We start from the raw sequence: 223 nt of genomic DNA, 5'->3' as shown, positions 1-223 counted from the left end.
GCTGCATTTTCTGAATAATTTAAAGGTGTTTAGGTGGTGCCGAGACGTGAATTATTCTCCTGATTTTCTCAAGTTTCAGGATTCAATAACCCTTCAAATGGTCATGCTTCAAAATTATTTATGAAACTTTTTGTTGTTGAATTTTATTTTTAAGTTAAAGTTAAAGTTGAAGTTAAATTTATCATTTATTTTATTAAAACTTTTTTTAAATTAAAAGATCAAT

This window comes from Carassius auratus, unplaced genomic scaffold (assembly GCF_003368295.1).
Source record: "Carassius auratus strain Wakin unplaced genomic scaffold, ASM336829v1 scaf_tig00009940, whole genome shotgun sequence".
NCBI lineage: Eukaryota > Metazoa > Chordata > Actinopteri > Cypriniformes > Cyprinidae > Carassius > Carassius auratus.
Note: the sequence above shows the minus strand (reverse complement) of the source record.